Below are 22,283 nucleotides of genomic sequence, written 5' to 3'. Positions count from 1 at the left end.
TCCAAATCACCATATGTTACCAATTGCAAATTTAAAAGCAGAAGACAGGCCTGAACTCCAGCTGTACAGACTTTTGTGGCAGTTAGAGAGCTAGAGAAGTAGGTCCTCTTTTAAAATTTTGCTAGTAGGATTTCAGTGTTACCCAATAGCAAGTGATTACGAAGAAGATAAAGTGTTAGTCGCTCAGTTGTGCCCAACTCTTTGCAACCCCATGGACTGCAGCCCATCAGTCTCCTCTACCCATGGGATTTTCCAGGCAAGAATGCTGGAGTAGTTGCCATTTCCTTCTCCAGGGGATCTTCCTGACCCAGGGATTGAAACCGGATCTCCTGCACTGCAGGCAAATTCTTTATCAACTGAGCTATGAGGGAAGAAGAAAGAAGATACAGCATTCAGCAAATATTCATTGAGTACCATATACTCAATGATGGTATCACATACTCCAGCATGGTAGTGGATGGGTGACGGGGGTGAAGAGGTTTAAATGTGATATAGCTGGGGACACAAGATATGAGAGAAAGCAAAAATCCAATAAAAGATGGTAAGTGTATTCAATCAGGAATTCTCTAGGAGATCAAAGTAAGGATTGTGAAAGAAGGATTCATAGAAGAGGTAAGATGTGAGCTGAGTCTTAAACATGGACAATGGAATATTCCAGATGAGAGATACTACAGGGCCAAAGCCACAAGGATGGATGTGCAAAGCACATTCCAGTGTGGTTACCGAGTCTGTGCAGCTGCAACTGAGTTTGTATAGGGGTGGAGAAGGGAGACTGGAGAAAAGATCGGAAAAGTAAGTGGAAGTCAGAATACGGTGACCTTGAAAGACAAGTTTGCTATGTGGTTTAAATTTTATTGAACCCAAACAATTCCTGAGTTAAGTGTTAATTATTAGCCCCATTTTATAGACAAAGAAACTGAAGCTCATAAAACTAAGTCGTAACTGTCCAAAGTAGAAGAGTGAAAATTTGCTGAAACCAGATTGGAACTGAGGTCTCAGTCAGTTCAGTTGCTCAGTCATGTCCAACTCTGTGCAACCCCAAGACTGCAGCACGCTAGGCTTCCCTGTCCATTACCAACACCCAGAGCTTGCTCAAACTCATGTCCATCGAGTTGGTGATGCCATCCAACCATCTCATCCTCTGTCTTCCCCTTCTCCTCCCACCTTCAATCTTTCCCAGCATCAGGGTCTTTTCTGATGAGTTAATTCTTAGCATCAGGTGGCCAAAGTATTGGAGTTTCAGCTTCAGCATCAGTCTTTCAAAGAATATTCAGGACTGATTTCTTTTAGGACCGATTGGTTGGATGTCCTTTCAGCCCAAGGGACTCTCAAGAGTTTTCTCCAGTTCAAAAGCATCAGTTCTTCGGCACTCAGCTTTCTTTATAGTCCAACTCTCACATCCATACATGACTACTGGAAAAACCAAAGCTTTGACTAGATGGACCTTTGTCGGCAAAGTAGTCTCTCCTTTTGAATATGCTATCTAGGTTGGTCATAGCTTTTCTTCCAAGAAGAAAGTGTCTTCTAATTTCATGGCTGCAGTCAGCATCCCCAGTCATTTTGGAGCCCAAGAAAATAAAATCTGTCAATGTTTCCATTGTTTCCCCATCTATTTGCCATGAAGTGATTGGACCAGATGCCATGATCTTTGTTTTCTGAATGTTGAGCTTTAAGCCAGCTTTTTCACTCTCCTCTTTCACTTTCATCAAGAGGCTCTTTAGTTCTTCTTCACTTTCTGCCATAAGGGTGGTGTCATCCGAGTACCTGAGGTTTTTGATATTTCTCTTGGCAATCTTAATTCATTTGTGCTTCATCCAGCCCAGAATTTCTCATGGTGTACTCTGCATAAACTAAATAAGCAGGGTGACAGTATGCAGCCTTGATGTTCTCCTTTTGAGTATGCCAAACTGACATACTCCAATTTGGAACCAGTCTATTGTTCCATGCCTAGTTCTAACTGTTGCTTTTTGACCTGCATACAGATTTCTCAGGAGACAGGTAAAGTGGTCTGGTATTCCCATCTCTTTAAGAATTTTCAAAAGTCTGTAGTGATCCACATGGTCAAAGGCTTTGGCATAGTCAATAACGCAGAAGTAGATGCTTTGCTGGCATTCTCTTGCTTTTTTGATAATCCAACAGATGTCAGCAATTTGATCTCTGGTTCCTCTGCCTTTTCTAAATTCATCTTGAACATCTGGAAGTTCACATTTCACATACTGTTGAAGCCTGGCTTGGAGAATTTTGAGCATTACTTTGCTAGTGTGTGAGATGAGTGCAATTCTGCAATAGTTTGAACATTTTTTGGCATTGGCCTTCTTTGGGATTGGAATGAAAACTGACCTTTTCCAGTCTTGTAGCCACTGTTGAGTTTTCCAAATTTGCTGGCATATTGAGTGCAACAGTTTCACAGCATCATCTTTTAGGATTTGAAATAGCTCAGCTGGAATTCCATCACCTCCACTGGCTTTGTTTGAAGTGATGCTTCCTAAGGCCCACTTGACTTCACATTCCAGGATGTCTGGCTCTAGGTGAGTGATCACAGCACTGTGGATATCTGGGTCATGAAGGTCTTTTTGTATAACGTGGTCCACTGGAGAAGGAAATGACAAACCACTTCAGTATTCTTGGCTTGAGAACCCCATGAACAGTATGAAAAGGCAAAAAGAACTGAGGTCTATTTGATTCCAAATCCTCTTAATCTCTTTACCTACAATGGTTGAGCAGACTCGAGTGATAATTACTGTTGGCCAATGGGTGCAGTATTCCTATAGGTGCAGGAACTCCTATTTTAGGAAGTCCTATTTTATGTCAAGGCCAAGAAATAGAATGTGTAAATTAAATATCAACTGCTTAGACCAAGAGGAGAATAAGCATTGTCGAAATGGCAAGACCCCTAGAGCTACTGTGCCCTGTATGAATCTTCAAGAGATTACATCATTGAAGGCTAGACTTCCTAGCCTCAGAGTAGGACAGTCCTCCTTCCAACTCTGTGTATGAATGGAAGCACATTCATTTATTAAGAAGCCCATATTGGGTAGGGAGTCAAAGCAGCTAAGGGTGTTTGGACCAATGGCCATCCAACATTTCCTATTTGAATAATTGTCCTCCTTGGAGACTTAAAAGATTTCCAAGACTCAGGTCCTTGAGTCGAATCCAGGTAATAAATATCCCAAGGCACTGTGAGTCACTGACGTGACAGGGGCTAGGGCCTCTGAAGCCACTTTGCTTGCAAGCAACATATCTAATTGTACAAAAGGCTTATTGTTTCGTGTCTCTGTAAAAAACAAAAAGCTGAGTTGACTACAAGTATGGCTCAGAGGTTAAAGCATCTGCCTGCAATGCAGGAGACCTGGGTTCGATCCCTGGATCAGGAAAATCCCCTGGAGAAGGAAATGGCAACCCACTCTAATATTCTTGCCTGGAGAATCCCATGGACAGAGGAGCCTGGTGGGCTACAGTCCACAGGGTTGCAAAGAGTCGGACATGACTGAGCGACTTCGCTTTCACTTTCATAGCTATTAATAGATCCAGGTGGTCAGAAAATATATGTGATACGCCTTTCACCACCTCTTAGCTTTGTTATTCTCAATAATGGTTTCATTCTAGGGTCGTTTCTCTAAGTGGTGGTAAAAATCACTAAAAGTTCACATAATCCAAGGGAATGAGGATAAGGTGACAATGCATGCCTGCTAAGTCACTTCAGTCATGTCTGACTCTTTGTGACCCTATGGACTGTAGCCTGCCAGGCTTCTCTGTCCATGGGATTCTCCAGGCAAGAATACTGGAGTGGGTTGCCATGCCCTCCTCCAGGGGACCTTCCCAACTCAGAGATCCTATCCGTGTCTCTTATGTCTCTTGCATTGGCAGGCAGGTACTTTACCACTAGTGTCACTTGGGAAGCCCAAGGGTAACTGTGCAGTGTTTCTTTTTCCAAAAATGCAGCAAAATTCCTAGCACTAGGTCTTAAGGATCTAGCTTGAGTCATATGCTCATTCCTTAACCTATTACAGCAGCCAGAAGATACCATGTTCTGATTGGCTAGTCTTGGCTCACAAAGCTTCCCCCATGGTCAGGAAAGAGGCCCAGCTGCATCCAATCCACATGGTATGAAACTGGGAAATGGATGATTCTCCGGGAGAATGGGGTTCCCATTACTAAAAGATAAGAAAGGGTTGCTGGGCAGCTTCACAGTAGTGTTGAAGGTACTACTGATATAAGGAATGGAGACAGGCCAAAGGGATAGGAGGAAAGAGCTATCTACCACTGTGATGAAGTAGACTGGCTTCTAAGTTTCCCGCTTTCTGTGGGAAGTCTGTGCCTCCTGTGTCTCACAACTTCATCGCTCTGCCCTTTGCTCTGGACTTGCCAAACAAGCTGGGCCCCATCATGCATCCAGGCCTCTGCATGGACTGGTCGTCTGTCTGGAATGCAGACGCACCCTGACATCCTCCTCATAAGTCTGTATTTTCACATCCTTCAGCATACCTCCCAGCAGCACATCAGACATTCTTTTCTGTCTGTTCCCATGGCAATTCAACTTTTCTGGAGGGGGAGTAGGCAGTGGCCATTCCATGTTATGAGCTTCCCTTGGGAACAGTGACATATAGTATGCAACCTTGATAAGCCCTAAGAGTTTGCTGAATAAATTGTTTGCTGATTGCCGTCTTTGAGGCGGCAAGGGAACCCAGTCCGTTCCTCACAGCTGATGCGTTATACATGCTACACATAGGACATATATGTCTTAATATCATGTGTCAGTTAATATCAACCCATAGCAAAGACATGAAGCAAGGTCTTTTAACTCTGGCTTCCTCACAGAACATAGATGTCTTTTAAGGATACATCAAAATACAAAATCTTCTAGAACTTTCTAAGAGTAATTTAGATCCTTCCCTTACCACTGTGACTCAGTGCTAGATAAACCTTTGAGGTCCCATCTAGTCGTGTGTGAAGTGGCCTGATCCTTCCCACAGAGGCTTCTAACAGATATTGTGACTTAAGAGACCATTAGGACAGATGAAAGATGGCAGAATATTCCATATTTGATGACAGAGCCACCATTCAACTTCAGGTAACCCAGTTTATTCCATGTGAGGAACCCCAGGGAAGCCTACTTGGAATTAACACTCTTGCCATCATTTTTCACAATGTGGCATATTTAGGACAGAAATCGTCAGATATTTTACAATGGTGCTTCCCTGGAGGCCACTGGCAAACCTTAGTTCCTCACAGGACAGAACTTTCACCTTTTTTAAGTTGTGAGAACTGTGACGGTGAGCTTGCCAAGTTTCCAGAATGCAGCAGGTCCTGCCCAACCAGACAGGTCAGAGTGAAGTGATTGATAAGCCAAAGTCTGAGGCACCAAAAGGGAAAAAAAGAATGGAAAGCCTCCGAAAGGGGCAGCTAAAAATAGTTTTCATTCCTTACCTTCCCATGATGCTCTGGGATGGTTTTTGTAAGTAGGCGGCTGCATCCGTCTGGGGAAAGTCCATTGCATAGTCACAGCAGATATTGGTGATCAAGCAGGGCATTCTCGCTCTCAGGACCTGAGCTGGTCCTTCTTGTAACTGAAAGTGGGGTCCAACTGCTTGCCACTCAAAAGCCAAAAAAGGGACAAGATTGCTGGAAAGAAAAGTTTGCTTTATTTTGCAAGCTGGCAACAAAGAGGGAGTGCAGATGCCCGTCCAAAGATTGACTGCCCCCCACCTCCACCCACTGACAATCAGTGGGAGTGGGCAAGAGCTTTTATAGGCTAAGGAGGGGGCTACAGGCAGAAATAGTACAGTTAGCTCTGGAAGTAATCTTGTAATTCGTCATCAGTTGTCCGACTAATGTCAATCTTCGGTTCCAGGGTTGGTTTGTTCCCATTTCCTTGAGGCCAGTTCTTGGAATTGAGGCAGTTTATGTCAGAGCTACACTCTGGCCATCATGTAGTTAACTTCTACCACCCAGTGGGGATTTCAGTATCTATAAGACAGCTCACAGAATATGGTTCAGAATGTTATCTATAGCCCTTGAGAAGCAACTAAAGGTTAGTGACTACATTATTATTATTTGGTCTCCTTTGGCTGTGTTTTCCTTTGTTTCTGCATTTTCTCATTTCTCTGATTAAACTTATTCTTTGGCTAAAATATATCCACAGATGAAAAGCGGGTAAAGGACGTGGGGGACAAGGATTACAGGGTCTTGCTCTGTTTCATCATCACAACCAAATCCTTAGAAGAGGCACCTGAAATGAAACTCGCTCTTTTCTAGTATCCTTTTCTATGGCTTCCCAGTGAGTTCTAGTAACACCTTTTCCTACTCTAGCCAAATTTCACTGATTTTCTAAAATTTCTCCTCTCTAAATCCTATTTGAGACTCTTCATCATCCCAGTCAGTTCAGCATTCACTTGCCCTCTATTTATCTTAAGGCTTTCCAGTAAGATCATAAGGGATCTTAGTGGGTTCTTCTGTATCCATAACTTCCACAGTTCCAGCCAGAGGAAATAAAATTGCTCACTGATTGGCAAATGAGTTTTGGACAAATAATTTAGCTGCTGAGTATGTGGGGGAGGAAATAACATTCATACAGCTATAGCTGTATGTTGGGCTCTGTGTCAAGTGCTGTACACACTTTATCTAATTTAATGCTTGCAGCAGAATTTTGAGGTAAATGTTATCATCCCTGTTTTACAGGCTCAGAAACTGAAGTTCAGAGGACTTATAGACTTGATTAGGTGGTGCGGTGCCAAAGCAGGAGACACAAGAGACATGGGGGGCTCAATCCCTGGATCAGGAAGATCCCTTGGAGGAGAGCATGGCAACCCACTCCAGTATTCTTGCCTGGAACATTCCATGGACAGAAGAACCTGGTGGGCTACAGTCCATAGGGTCACAAATAGTCAGAAACAGCTAATCAACTTAGTACTCATACACACAGTAATAAAGATACCCAGAAAGAATGGCAGTACTTAGAGAAATCCCACAGAAGAACCTGAGATATATAAGACATCGTATTTTCTGAGGTTCCAGATTCATGGAAATATAATTGACAAATAAATTATACATATTTAATGCATACAATGTGATAATTTGACATATGTATACACTGTGGAATAATTACCACAATCAAGTTAATTAACAACCCATCACCTAACATAGTTACTTTGTGTACATGTGTCTGCTGAGAATGACTAAGACTTACTCTCAGCAAATTTGAAGTATACAATATGTAATGTTGACAGTGACATGCTGTACATCAGATCCTCAGAACTTATTCATCTTGTAGCTTAAACTTTGCAGGCTTGACTAACATTTCCCATTTTCCTCAGCTCTAGCAAATACCATTCAACTCACTGTTTCTATGAGTTTGACTTCTCTCCTTTCAGATTCCACATGTAAGTGAAACCATACAGTATTTGTCTTTCTCTCTCTGGTTTATACCCCAGAGCATAATGCCTCCCAGTTTCACTCTTGTTGTTGCAAATGGCAGGACTTCCTTTTTCATGGTTGAATAATGTTCCATTGTACATACAGCACATTTTCTTTATCAATTCACTCATGCATAGACACTTAGGTTGTTTCCATATGTAAGATATATATATATATATATATATAAATTCCTGTTCATTGTTCTTACTCACTCTCCAAAAGATATTCACTGTTGCCCAATGCAGCCCCACTCCACTGGCTGGTCTGGGAGTTCAGTTCTCAGCTGGCAGAGCCTTTTCTGAGAAACTGCCACCCTGAAAGATGTTCTGAACCTCTAAGGCCCAGGCTTGGGCCCTCAGAGGGGGTGTGCCAGAGAGGCTCAGCTGCTTGGCAGGGCTGCTTTTCCTGAACATGGTACAAGCACATGAAAGCAGTTGGAGTCCCCTAGGAATGGATAATTTTATTCAAACACCCAGAATCCAGAATAGTCCTCAGAAGAAAGATCTTGGAGGAAAGATTTATAAGCAGGCCACCACTGAATCTCTGGAGAAATCAAGCCCAGAGCTTTTGGAGTTGGAGCACTGACTCCAAGACCCTAGACTACCAGATAACTAACCTTAGGGAGTATCAAATAATGAGAACTCACACGAAGGAAATCACTTGAATACAAGACCCAGCATCACCCAACCACAAGTAGCACCCTGTGCAGGACATCTCATCTAAACTACAAACAAAACAAAAATACAAACCCAATCAAGAGCAGACATATTACCACTTCACTCAGCCTTGCCCATCAGAGGAAAAACAAAGAAACAAACAACAGCAACAACAACTCAGCACAAATCTCACCCTATATGAAGCTTTCACAAACCACTGGACCAAACTTAGAAGGGCAGAAGCCAAAAAGAAGAAAGAATTCAACTTTGAAGCCTGGGGAAGTGAACCAGTGAGGTTGCTCAGTGGTGTCTGACTCTTTGCCATCCTATGGACTGTAGCCTACCAGGATCCTTCATCCATGGAATTTTCCAGACAAGAGTACTGGACCAGGTTACCATTTCTTTCTCCAGGGGATGTTCCTGACCCAGGGATCAAACCCAGGTCTCCTGCATTGCAGGCAGATGCTTTACTGTCTGAGCCACCAGGGAAGCCCTGGTGAAAAGGAGACCTTAAACACAATGAGTTGAAAAAAAATAATGAAAAGGCAGACTAATAATGCACAAATGAAGGAACAAAGTAGAAACACAAAAGTCCAAATAAATGAAGAGGAAATAGGAAAACTACCTGAAAAAGAATTCAGAACAATGATAGTAAAGATGATCGAAAACCTTGAAAACAAATGGAGAAAATGCAAGAATCAATTAACAAAGACCTAGAGAAATTAAGTACTCTTGCCTGGAAAATCCCATGGATGGAGGAGCCTGGTAGGCTGCAGTCCATGGGGTTGCTAAGAGTCCGACACGACTGAGTGACTTCACTTTCACTTTTCACTTTCATGCATTGGAGAAGGAAATGGCAGTCCACTCCAGTGTTCTTGCCAGGAGAATCCCAGGGATGGCGGAGCCTGCTGGGCTACCATCCACGGAGTCGCACAGAGTCAGACATGACTGAAGCAACTTAGCATCAGCAGCAGCAGAAAAATTAAAGAATAAACATACAGAGACAAACAACACAATTACTGAAATTAAAAATACTCTAAAAGCAATTAATAGCAGAATATCTGAAGAAGAAGAACGAATCAGTGAGCTAGAAGATAAGATGGTGGAAATAACTTCTGAAGAGCAGAATAAAGTAAAAAGAATGAAAAGAACTGAGGATAGTCTCAGTGACCTCTGAGACTATATCAAACACACCAACATTCAAATTATAGAGGTCCCAGAAGAAGAAGAGAAAAATAAAAGTTATGAGAAAATTTCTGAAGAGATTTATAGTTGGAAATGTCCCCAACATGGAAAAGGAAATAGTCAATCAACTCCAAGAGGCACAAAGAGTCCCATACAGGATAAATCCAAGGAGAAAAACACCAAGACACATACTAATCAAACTACCAAAGACTAAACACTGAAAAAGAATATTAAAACCAGCAAGGGAAAAGCAGCAAGTAACATACAAGGGAAACTCCGTATGCTTAACAGCTGACCTTTCAGCAGAAACTCTGCAGGCAAGAAGGGAATGGCAGGATACATTTAAAGTACTGAAAGGGAAAAATCTACAACCAAGATTACTTTACCTGGCAAAGATCTCATTCAAAATTGATGGAGAAATTAAAAGCTTTTCAGACAAGCTTTTCTCAAAAGCTAAGAGAATTCAGTACCACCAAACTAGCTTTACAATAAATGTTAAAGGGACTTATATAGTTAAGAAATACAAGAGAAGAAAAAAGATCTACAAAATCAACCCCAAACAATTAAGAAAATGGCAATAGGAACATACATATCAATAATTACTTCAAATGTAAATGGATTAAATGTTCCAACCAAAAGAGACAAACTGGCTGAATGAATTCAAAAACAAGGCCCATATTTATGCTGTCTACAAGAAATGCACTTCACACCTAAAGACACATATATACTGAAAGTGAGAGGATGAAAAATATATATTCCATGCAAATGGGAAGCAAAAGCTGGAGTAGCAATTCCCTATCAGACAAATAGACCTTAAAATAAAGAAGATTACAAGAGGTAAGGAAGGACACTACATAATGATCAAGGGATCACTCCAAGATGAAGATGTAACAGTTGTAAATATCTCTGCACCCAACATAGGGGCACCTCAATACACAAGACAAACACTAACAGACATAAAAGGAGAAATTGACAGTAACACAATAATAGTAGGCATCTTTAACACCCCATTCAGACCAATGGACAGATCATCAAAACAGAAAATTAGTACGGAAACACAAGCCTTAAATGATACATTAGATGGGATGGATCTCATTGCTATCTTCAGGGCATTCCATCCAGATGCAGAAGAATACACATTCTTCTCAAGTGCACATGGAACATTCTCCAGGATAGACCACATCTTGGGTCACTAATCAAACCTCAGTAAATTTAAGAAAATTGAAATTGTATCAAGCATCTTCTCTGACCACAATGCTATGAGACTAGATATCAATTATAAGAAAAAAAAAACTGTAAGAAACACAAACATATGGAGATTAAACTACACGTTTCTAAATAACCAATAGGTTACTGAAGAAATCAAAAGAGAACTAAAAAATTTCTAGAAACAAATGACAATGAAAACATATGATGTGGAGCAAAAGCAGTTTTAAGGGACGTTTATAGCAATACATTCTTATCTCAAAAACAAGAAAAATACCAAATAGACAATCTAAATTTACACCTGAAACAACTGGAAAAAGAAGAAAAAAAAATTAGTAGAAGGAAAGAAATCATACTGATCTGAGCAGAAATAAATGAAAAAGAAATGAACGAAACAATAGTAAAGATTAATAAAATGAAAGGATGGTTCTCTGAGAAGATAAACAAAATGACAAACCTTTAGCCAGACACATCAACAATAACAGAAAGAAGAATCAAATCAACAAAATTAGAAATGAAAAAGAAGACATTACAATCGACAATGCAGAAATATAAAGAATTATAAGAGACTATTATGAACAACTATATGGCAATAAAATGGATAACCTGGAAGAAATGAACAAATTCTTAGAAAAATTCAATCTTCCAAGACTGAACCAGGAAGAAATAGAAATTGTGAACAACATAATTACGGGCACTGAAATTGAAACTGTGATCAAAAATCTCCCCAAAAACAAAAGCCCAGGACCAGATGGCTTCACAGGAGAATTCTCTCAAACATTTAGAGAAGAGCTAATGCCTATCCTTCTGAAACTCTTTCAAAAAATTGCAGAGGAAGGAACAATTCCAAACTCATTCTATGAGGCCACCACTACCCTGATACCAAAACCAGACAAAGACAACACAAAAATAGAAAACTCCAGGCCAATGTCAATGATGAACATAGATTCAAAAATCCTCAACAAAATTTTAGCAAACAGATTTCAGCAACATAACAAAATGTTCATACACCATGATAAAGTTGGGCCTATTCCAGGGATGCAAGGATTGTTCAATATATGCAAATCAAACAATGTGATACACTATATTCACAAACTGGAAGATAAAAACCATAGATCATCTCAATAGATGCAGAAAAAGCTTTTGTTAAAATTTAGAATCCATTTTTTATTAAAACTCTTCAAAAATGGGCATAGAAGGAACCTACCTCAACATAGTAAAGGTCATATATGATAAGCCTATGGCAAACATTATTCTCAATGGTGAAAAACCAAAAGCATTCCCCCTAAGATCAGGAACAAGATAAGGGTGTCCACTTTCACCCCTATTATTCAACATAATTCTGGGAGTCCTAGCTACAACAATCAGAGAAGAGAAAGAATTAAAAGGAATCCAGATCAGAAAAGAAGAAGTACAGCTCTCACTGCAGATGACATGATACTGTACACAGAAAACCCTAAAGATAGTATCAGAAAATTATTAGAGCTAATCTGTGAATTTAGCAAAGTTGAAGGATACAAAATCAAAACACAGAGATCACTTGCATTTCTTTACACTAAGCATGAAATATACAATGAAAAATCAGAAGGAGAAATTAAGGAATCAATCCTATTCACCACTGCAACAAAAAGAATTAAATATCTAGGAATGAACTTACTAAGGAGACAAAATAACACAGAAAATCATAAGACACTGATGAAAGAAATCAAAGATGACATAAATAGATGAAGAGATATTCCATTCTTCTGGGTAGGAAGAATCAATATTGTGAAAATGACTATACTACCAAACACAATCTACAGATTCGATGTGATCCTTATCAAATTACCAATGGCATTTTTCACAGAACTAGAACAAACAATTTCACAATTCATATGGAAACACAGAAGACCCAAATAGCCAAAGCTGTCTTGAGAAAGAAGGGGCCTGGAGGAATCAACCTTCCTGACTTCAGATTATACTACAAAGCTACAGTTATCAAGACAGTATGGTCCTGACACAAAAACAGAAATATAGACCAATGGAACAAGATAGAAAGCCTAGGCCTAAACCCATGCACCTATGGGTACCTTATTTTTCACAAAGGAGGCAAGAATATACAATGGGGACAAAGACAGCCTCTTCAATAAATGGCGCTGGGAACACTGAACAGATACAAGTAAAAGAAAGAAATTAGAACACTTCCTAACTCCATACACAAAGATAAACTCAAAATGGATTAAAGACCTAAATGTAAGACCAGAAACTGTAAAACTCTTAGAGGAAAACATAGGCAGAACACTCAGTGACATAAATCAAAGCAAGAACCTCTATGATTCACCTCTTAGAGTAATGGAAATAAAGTAAACAAGTGGGACCTGATTAGATTTAAAAGCTTTTGCACAGCAAAGGAAAGTATAAACAAAGTGAAAAGACAACCCTCAGAATGGGAGAAAATAATAGTGAATGAAACAACTGACAAAGGATTCATTTCCAGAATATACAAGGAGCTCATACAACTCAATACCAGAAAAATAGACAACCCAATAAAAAAGTGGGGAAAAGACCTAGACAGACAGGTTTCCAAAGAAAAACATGTTTCCAAAGAAAACATACAGATGGCTAACAAACACATGAAAAGATGCTCAACATTGCTCATTATTAGAGACATGGAAATCAAAATTACAATGAGATAACACTTCATACCACTCCAAGTGGCCATCATCAAAAAGTCTACAAACAATAAATGCTGGAGAGGGTGTGGAGAAAAGGTAACCATCTGGCATTGTTTGTGGGAAGGTAAATTGATACAGCCTCTATGGAAGGCAGTATGGACATTCCTTAAAAAACTAGGAATAAAACCACCATATGATCCAGCAATCCCACCCCTAGGCATATACCCTTCAGTTCAGTTAAGTTCAGTTCAGTTCAGTCGCTCAGTCATGTCTGACTCTTTGCGACCCCATGAATCGCAGCACGCCAGGCCTCCCTGTCCATCACCATCTCCCGGAGTTCACTCAGACTCACATCCATCAAGTCAGTGATGCCATCCAGCCATCTCATCCTCAGTCATCCCTTTCTCCTCCTGCCCCCCAATCTCTGCCAGCATCAGAGTCTTTTCCAATGAGTCAACTCTTCGCATGAGGTGGCGAAAGTACTGGAGCTTCAGCTCTAGCATCATTCCTTCCAAAGAACACCCAGGGCTGATCTCCTTCAGAATGGACTGGTTGGATCTCCTTGCAGTCCAAGGGACCTTCAAGAGTCTTCTCCAACACCACAGTTCAAACGCATCAATTTTTCGGTGCTCAGCCTTCTTCACAGTCCAACTCTCACATCCATACATGACCACTGGAAAAACCATAGCCTTGACTAGGTGGACCTTAGTCGGCAAAGTAATGTCTCTGCTTTGAAACCAAAATTGAAAAAGACACATATATCCCATTGTTCACTGCAGCACTATTTACAATAGCTAGAACATGGAAGCAACCTAGATGTCCATCAACAGATGAATGGATAAACATACATGGAATATTACTCAGCCATAAAAAGGAACACATTTGAGTCAGTACTAATGAGGTGAATGAACCTAGAACCTATGATACAGTGAAGTAAGTCAGAAAGAGAAAGAGAAATATTGTATTCTAACACATATATACGGAATCTAGGAAAATGATACTGAAAAATTTATTTACAGGGCTTCAGTGGAGAAACAGACAAAGAGAATAGGCTTATGGACATGGGGAGAGGGGAGAAGAGGGTGAGATATATGGAAAGAGTAACATGGAAACTTGATTAACATATGTAAAATAGATAACCAATGGGAATTTGCTGTATGGCTCACAAAACTCAAACAGGGGCTCTGTATCAACCTAGGGGGTAGGATAGGAAGGCAGATGGGAGGAAGGTTCAAAAGGGCAGGGATATATGTATATCTATGGTTGACTCATGCTGAGGTTTGACAGAAAACAAAATTCTATAACGCTATTATCTTCAATTAAAAAAAATTTTTTAAGATATTCACTGTTGGTGGTAAAAATTGTGCATTTTAAGTGCCGGAATTAGCCAGACAGGGGGAAAAGTTTGGGAAGTTGCGCTGAGAGAGTGGAGCACAGAGAATATCATTCCAAACAGAGGACACTGCAGAAGTAACGGCACACAGGAAAGAAACCAGACAGCTTGGGTGGAGACTATATAACTAGTTTGACTGCTGCAGCATAAAATGTGCAAATGAAAGTAAATCGAGATGGAGCAAGGGAAATAAGCTTGGGACATATTCAGAGGTCATACTGGATGCAGCAGACAACAAGCACACTACAGCCACCAAGCTATCAGAAGAGATACTGGTCTGGGAGTCAACCTGTGTGGACAGGCGTTACCTTTTAGATGCTTGATTATGGAAGAAAGCCCAGAAAGCTAGGAGGTGTGGCAAGGATGGGTGGAATGAGACTGTGAGCTCAAGACGGGGAGCTAGACAGGGGCCTAGACAGTTCATCTAGAGTAACCACGCTACGTATGCCAATGGGGAGATGTGGTCTGGAGCTTGTGGAAATTCTTTTCTAATTGTTTGGCTTTTCCCAGTGAAATATGAACCCAGGCCATCAGCTAAGCCTGAGGATGGAGCAGAAGGGGCCGGAGATTTAAATAATCACGTGGAAGGGAGAGTGAATCAGAAGGATGTGCAGGGTTGCTGGGGAGCACTAGGAACCCACTGAGGTTATCATGAGACAGAAGTGAAACTCATCAGTATGATCCTGTGTTTTTTCTCTGTCAATGCTGAGCCCCCTGAGTGCTGGTGTGCATTAGCTAGAGTGTAGGATTTAGACAAAGCTGTGCTTTTTTCCAAGTAGATGTGAACGAGAAGTTAAGGCCTGATGTCATAGAAGTACCTATACTTCTATGTATAGATAGTGTTTCCATACTCTGTGTTGTAAAAGAAGACTGAGGGACTTCCCCGGTGGTCCAGTGGCTAAGATTCCATGCTCCCAAAGCAGGGGGCCCAGGTCCAATCTCTGGTCAAGGAATTAGATCCCACATGCAACAACTAAGAGTTCACATGCAGCAACTAAGACCCAGCACAACCAAATAAATAAACAATTTTTAAAAGATTGGATAGAGCAAGTCTCATCCTATCTCTTAAATCAATTTTGCATACAGGCCCCTGACATCTTGCTCCTCCTCTTCACAACTAAATCTCTTGAAAATATTGTCTGCACCAACTGGCTTCATTTTTTTGGCGTCCCACTGAGTTTTCACCTTACTTCTTTGGACATCTCTTCCAGTCTTCTTTGTGAATTTGTTTCCTCCTGTTCATCTCTGATTCCCTTTTGACACTCCCCATTATCCCTGGGCTCTCTCACCTCCTTCCAGTTTTCATGCCATATGCTTACAGAGCACTTTCAAATCTGTGTCTTCAGTTCTTATCTCTCTTTGAGCTCTGAGCAGCCTCTCCCACTCCTTCTGTGACTAACCATTCAGATGTTATTTGCACATCACAAGCTCAAATATCCTAAATGATTTATTATCTTTTTCCTAACATATAGCAAGAGCTAATGTTTCTCTCTACCTCAGTGGTTCTAGCCAGAAACCTGAAGAAGTGAAGTGAAAGGTGTTCAGTCATGTCTGACTCTTTGTGACTTCATGGACTGTAGCCCACCATGCTTCTCTGCCCATGGAATTTTCCAGGCAAGAATACTGGAGTGGGTTGCCATTTCCTTCTCCAGGGCATCTTCCTGACCCAAGGATTGAGCCTGGGTCTCCTGCATTGCAGGCAGACTCTTTACCATCTGAACCACTACACTCAATTCCCCCTTTCCTTGTCACATATATCCTATTAATCAATCAGCAAGCAACCATCAATTCTACCTTCTTGATATTTTTCTGAATTTCCAAAATTACTGGCAATGGCTATTTAATCAGAAAACTCTTAATTAAAGAAATATTTTAAATGTCAAGTTGACACTGGTACTCAGATCACCTCCACACTCTTGGGAAACTTATCACAGACATTTGGCAAAATTGTTTTGTTTTGTTTTGTTTTTTTCTTCTACAAACAGCCTGACAGTTCTTGGCTTCTGCAAAAAGAGACTGAGGGCAGAGCTATGAATATTTAATCTGTTTCTCATTGAATTATCCAAAAAAACAGAAATGGAAACCCCACCCACTGACCAGCCCTGGTTGCATAAGTCAACATTCTCACATTTTATGGTTGGGGCGGCAGGAGAAAATTCAAAGAAAAATTACGGGTCCTTTATCTTACTGTGTCAGAGCCTTTCATGGGCTCATGGGCTGACTGTGTACCTTTCCATTTAGAGCTGCTGGACATCATGACTTCTAAAAGGAAAGCTAGCTGGACTGATTTCTTGGGAAATGCTGGATAGCTGGGGCATATCAAAGGGAGTTTGGAATGGTTTATGTGGTTTGAAAATTTTGGGGGCAAAACTGCCTTCCTGTTGCTTTTGGAAACTGCAGTCCAGAATTGCAAAGGAAGTAAACAACAGAAACTCCCTCACCATTTGCTTTGTTTCCCGTTTGTACTTAGCTAATTATTTCATGCTAACAAGAGAGCATGTTTCTCCACAGTCTTTTTTTTTTTTTTTTTTAAGGTTGGCTGCAATCATGGGACACTTGGAAGATGAAATCAGGTCACTTTCCATTTACAAGTTTACACACAAATGGAGCCAGTTGTCTTCTGCTGTGCAAACCAATGAATGAACTTTCTCATCTGCTTCCCTGCTCTCTCTGTTCCATGGTACCTAAAAGGGATGGAATTCATTTGGGATGTGATTAGCCATCATCCAAGGCTAGCAATACTGAAAATTCAAAGCAGTAGTTGTTGCGCAGTCACTAAGTTGTGTCCAACTCTTTGCGACCCCACGAACTGCAGCATACCAGGCTTCTTTGTCCTTCACTATCTCCTGGAGTTTGCTCAAACTCATGCCCATTGAGTTGATGATGCCATCCACCTGTCTCACTTTCTGTCACCCTCTTCTTCTGTGCTCAATCTTTCCCAGCATTAAGGTCTTTTCCAGTGAGTCAGCTTCACGTCAGGTGACCGAAGTATTGGAGCTTCAGCTTCAGCATCAACCCTTCCAGTGAATATTCAGGCTTGTTTTTCCTTAGGATTACTGATGTGCTCTCCTTGCAGTCCAAAGGACTCTCAAGAGTCTTCTCCAGAACCACGGTTCATTTGAAGCATAAGTTCTTTGGTGCTTAGCCTTCTTTATGGTTCAACTCTCACATGTGTAAGTGACTACTGGAAAAACTAGCTTTGACTACACAGGCGTTTGTCAGCAAAGTGATATCTCTGCTTTTTCATATACTGTCTAGGTTTGTCATAGCTTTTCCTACAAGAAGCATCTTTTAATTTCATGGCTGCAGTCACCTTCTGCAGTAATTTTGGAACCCCCCAAAATAAATCTGCTACTGTTTCCATTTTTTTCCCCATCAATTTGCAATGAAGTGATGGAACTAGATACCATGATCTTAGTATTTTGAATATCGAGTTTTAAGCCAGCTGTTTCACTCTCCCTTTTTGCCTTCATCAAGAGGCTCTTTAGTTCCTCTTCACTTTCTGCCATTAGAGTGGTATCATCTGCATATCTGAGGCTGTTGATATTTTTCCCACCAATCTTGACTCCAGGTTGTGAGTCATCCAGCCCAGCATTTGACATGATGTATTCTGCATATAAGTTAAATAAGCAGAGTGACAATATACAGCCTTGATGTACTCCTTTTCTGGTTTTGAACCAATCCACAGTTCCATGGCTGGTTCTAACTGTTGCTTCTTGACCTGCATACAGGTTTCTCAGGCAGCAGGTCAGGTGGACTGGTATTCCCATCTCTTGAAGAATTTTCCACAGTTTGTTGTGATCCACACAGTCAAAGACTTTAGTGTAGTTAATGAAGCACAAATAGATGTTTTCATGGAATTCCCTTGCTTTTTCTATTATCCAATGGATGTTGGCAATTTGATCTCTGGTTCCTCTGTCTTCTCTAAATCCAGCTTTTACATCTGGAAGTTCTTTGTTCACATACTGTTGAAGCCTAGCTTGAAGGATTTTGAGCATTACCTTGCTGATATGTGAAATGAGGGCAATTGTGCAGTAGTTTGAACATTCTTTGGCATTGCCCTTCTTTGGGATTGGAATGAAACTGATCTTTTCCAGTCCTGTGGCCATTGCTGAGTTTTCCAAATTTGCTGGCATAGTGAGTGCAACACTTTAACAGCATTATCTTTTAGGATTTGAAATAGCTCAGTAAGAATTCCGTCACTTACACTTTGTTTGTAGTAAAGCTTCCTAAAGCCCATTTGACTTCACACTCCAGGATGTCTGGCTCTAGCTGAGTGACCACAACATCATAGTTATCAAGTCATTAAGACCTTTTTTGCACAATTGTTTTGTGTAGTTTTTCCACTGCTTCCTAATCTCTTCTGCTTTTGTTAGGTCCTTGCTGTTTCTGTCCTTTATTGTGCCCATCTTTGCACGAAATGTTCCCTTGGTATCTCCAGTTTTCTTGAAGAAATATCTAGTCTTTCCCATTCTATTATTTTCCTCTATTTCTTTGCATTGATCACTTAAGAAGTCTTTCTCATCTCTCCTTGCTATTCTCTGGAATTCTGCATTCAGTTTGGTATATCTTTCCCTTTATCCTTTGCCTTTTGCTTCTCTTCTTTTCTCAGCTATTTGTAAGGGCTCCTCAAACAACCATTATGCCTTCTTGCATTTATTTTTCTTTGGAATGGTTTTCATCACTGCCTCCTTACAATGTTAACAACTTCCATACATAGTTTTCAGGCATTCTGTGTATCAGATCTAAACCCTTGAATCTACTATATCACTTTCACTGTATAATCATAAGGGATTTGATTTAGGTCATTCCTGAATGGCCTAGTGGTTTTCCCGACTTTCTTCAATTTAAGTGTGAATTTTGCAGTCAGGATTTCTTAATCTGAACCATAGTCAGTTCCAGGTCTTGTTTTTGCTGACTGTACAGAGCTTCTCTGTTTTAGGCTGCAAAGAATATAATCAATCTGATTTCGGTGTTGACCATCTGGTGATGTCCATGTGTAGAGTCTTCTCTTGTCTTGTTGGAAGAGGGTATTTGCTATGACCAGTGCGTTCTCTTGGCAAAACTCTGTTAGCCTTTGCCCCGCTTCATTCTGTACTCCAAGGCCAAACTTGACTGTTACTCCAGGTATCTCTTGACTTCCTACTTTTGCATTCCAGTCCCCTGTGATGAAAAGGACATCTTTTTATGATGTCAGTTATGGAACCTGCTGGCGAATCTCTCACTGCATTCTATATCCCCGTCAGGAGAGCTTTGGGCTGTTACTGTCTTCCGTTCCTCTCAATGTGCCCTTCTCTTCTATCTGCAATTTTTGCCCAAAAATTTGCTCTCTTGTCATCATCTCTGCTATTCTTTTTGCTCTTATGGATTACCACATCTTTATATTCCTTTCCTATGATGTTTTGTGGTCTGGGGAAGGAGAGAAGGTAAACCACAAGTGTCAGTCACTAATTTTTAACCAGACCCCTAAATTCCTTCAAGGCAGAACTGGGTTTATTAATTTCTGTCCCAACTACTTATCACAATGAAGAGTTGGCATTTTCAGTCATGCTTAAGAAAAAAAGGGAAAAAGATGGAATGAATATCTCCAAGAGTTGTTTTGCTATGCTCATGCCTACAACAAGATATAAGCTATACCGAAAAGTTTAAACAGATAGTGGTTACAGAGCAGATAATGATACTAGAAAATGGGTCAAACATAATTTGGGATCTACAGAAAAGCCAAAATGCATTTTCCTAAGTGGTGTTTTCAGAGATTTGATACTTGTCTTTGACTCATATGTACTATTCAGGTTTCCAAGAAAAGTTTTCCTATTGCCCAGGTGTGCAGCTTCCCACGTGGTGCTAGTGGTAAAAAAAAAAAAAAAAAAAAAAAAAAAAAAAAAAACCCTCTTGCCAATTCAGGAGACATAAGAGACACAGTTTCGAAACTGGGTCAGGAAGAGCCCCTGGAGGAGGGCATGGCACTCCACTCCAGTATTCTTGCCTGGAGAATCCCATGGACAGAGGAGCCTGGTGGGCTACAGTCCATAGGGTCATACTAAGTCAGGCATGGCTGAAGTGACTTGGCATGCATGCATAGGGCATATTTATATACAACAAGTCTTGGCCCCTTCACTGCCCTTCCTCTCCTACCACCACTAACCCTGACCATCGCTGCATCCCCTCTGAGTTGTTCCCTGAGGGTCAGGGTGCCAGCACTCCTGAACTCCTAGCTCAGACGTTGAGTAGGAGAAGAGGTGGGTGGTTCAGTCATTTATTTTTGCATGCCTGATTTCAACCATGCCCTCCTCATGCCCTGACTTCCCTGGTGGCTCAGATGGTAAAGCGTCTGCCTACAATGCAGGAGACCCAGGTTCAATCCCTGGGTCAGGAAAATCTCCTGAAGAAGGAAATGGCAACCCACTCCAGTACTCTTGCCTGGAAAATCCCATGGATGGAGGAGCCTGGTAGACTACAGTCCATGTGGTTACAAAGAGTTGGATACGACTGAGTGATTTCACCTTCAGCTTCACCTTCTCCTCATCAAATGGGAGCTTTCAGCTCTTAGAGATGTGCAGCCCCTTTTGTTCCTCTGCCTTTCAAGCTGCAAAGATGCCTTTCCCCAGATCAAAAGATTAAGGTTCCTTCCAGAATTCCATACCAGCTGGTTCTGAGCATTTTAAATGTGCCTGAAAAAAGCATCTGCTCTTTCCATGTTGCTTCTATCTTCCCTTTACACTAAACACCTATTCATTTATGTCTGCTAAGGCTGAGAAGTGGAGAATCTCTAGTTTGTAAATATAAAAGCAGAACCCTTTGTCACACACTTACTACGTCCCCAGTTATAAGGCTTCCAGTGCCTGTTTTTGACCAGCTGCCAGCCTGCTGTGCCCAGTGTTGACTGGAACTATCTTTCTCAGGGTAGAACATGACATTCACACAAGAACTTGGCTTATATTTTGATAAACTTAAATTCTTGAGAGGCTTTCTTGAACTGCTGTTTTGAAACTTCCTAATGCTCCAATTAAAGAGACTTTCAATTTTCTCTGAGTTTTACGGCTCAGCCTGGTGTAATCTGGATTGGGATAGTTCCAAGAGAGGAGGTCAAAAAAAGTGCAGATTCATACATAATGTATGTAGGATTTTAATAAGCATCCTTTCATACAACAGCTTCTCTTCATGGCTTCCCATAAAACTTTGCAAGCCACAGGCACTCTGACTATTATTTTTTAAAACAGTAACAGAAGGAAATGTTCAACCTCTTGCAATCTAAGTTGCTCCAAGAATTTCAATGTCTTTTATACAGATGCCTCACAACAAAAATCTGTACTCTATGGCAGTAATCCTCATCAAAATTAGATAACTCAAGCTCAGTGAAGTTATACAGGCTTGAGAAATTTCAACACTCATTTCCCACTTACAAAGTGATGGGAAATTAAATTAATGCCTAATGAGAAAGGGGGTTTGAGTAACTACCTACTAACACTAGAGATGGAATAGATAAGAGGATATAATTTTTTAAAAAATAGACTAGGAAAAGCATTTTTTTGAAGTTGATTTTGTCCTATTTTTATTTCATAGGATAAGGGCATATCAGATTTGAATGAGACCTTGGACAATATATGAGATACTCAACAAAAATCTCTACTGAGTGGTAAGGCACATGGGATTGACTATCTACCCAAGAACCATCCCCAGGCATCTTTCTCTTTCATTAACCCTTGGGAATACATCTCAGCATTAAGAGAAGTCACATGGAGCCTTGATAGACCAACACATCATTTAGAGCTTATG

At 40.7% G+C, this 22,283-nt stretch overlaps 1 non-coding gene across 1 annotated transcript; it reads left to right on the top strand.

Moving 5' to 3' along the window:
- Positions 1 to 20,811: 20,811 nt before the first annotated feature.
- Positions 20,812 to 20,884, top strand: TRNAC-ACA (transfer RNA cysteine (anticodon ACA)). The gene has a single exon. It is a non-coding gene; the product is annotated as a tRNA-Cys (tRNA).
- The last annotated feature ends 1,399 nt before the right edge of the window (positions 20,885 to 22,283 follow it).

This window comes from Capricornis sumatraensis, chromosome 16 (assembly GCF_032405125.1).
Source record: "Capricornis sumatraensis isolate serow.1 chromosome 16, serow.2, whole genome shotgun sequence".
Classification (NCBI taxonomy): Eukaryota; Metazoa; Chordata; class Mammalia; order Artiodactyla; family Bovidae; genus Capricornis; species Capricornis sumatraensis.
The sequence above is the reverse complement of the archived record's forward strand: the minus strand, read 5'-3'. Positions and strand labels throughout refer to the sequence as shown.